This window comes from Physeter macrocephalus, chromosome 7 (assembly GCF_002837175.3).
Source record: "Physeter macrocephalus isolate SW-GA chromosome 7, ASM283717v5, whole genome shotgun sequence".
NCBI lineage: Eukaryota > Metazoa > Chordata > Mammalia > Artiodactyla > Physeteridae > Physeter > Physeter macrocephalus.
Window position 1 is genome coordinate 60,101,800 of NC_041220.1, and position 780 is coordinate 60,102,579.

A 780-nucleotide genomic window follows, 5' to 3' on the forward strand; every position below is an offset into this window, starting at 1 on the left:
TTGCTTTCTTTCTTCTTTCTTTCTTTCTACTTTTCCTCCCATTTATTCTGAGCCATGTGGATGAAAGGCTTTTGGGGCTGCAGCCAGAGTCAGTGCTGTGCCTCTGAGGTGGGAGAGCCAACTTCAGGACACTGGTCCACGGGAGACCTCCCAGTTCCACGTAATATCAAACAGCGAAAATCTCCCAGAGATCTCTATCTCAACACCAACACCCAGCTTCACTCAACGACCAGCAAGCTACAGTGCTGGACACCCGATGCCAAACAACTAGCAAGACAGGAACACAACCCCACCCATTAGCAGAGAGGCTGCCTAAAAACATAATAAGGCCACAGACACCCCAAAACACACCACCAGACGTGGACCTGCCCACCAGAAAGACAAGATCCAGCCTCATCCACCAGAACACAGGCACTAGTCCCCTCCACTAGTCCGCACCAGCTTTACAACAAATGCTAAATGAACTTGCCTAGAGGCAAGAAACACAAGAGAAGGAAAAGACCTACAATAACAAATGCAAAACAATTAAGAAATGGGAATAGGAACATACATATCGATAATTACCTTAAATGTAAATGGACTAAATGCTCCCACCAAAAGACAAAGACTGGCTGAATGGATACAAAAACAAGACCCATATATATTCTGTCTACAAGAGACCCACTTCAGACCTAGAGACACATACAGACTGAAAGTGAGGGGATGGAAAAAGATATTCCATACAAATGGAAATCAAAAGAAAGCTGGAGTAGCAATTCTCATATCAGACGAAATAGACTT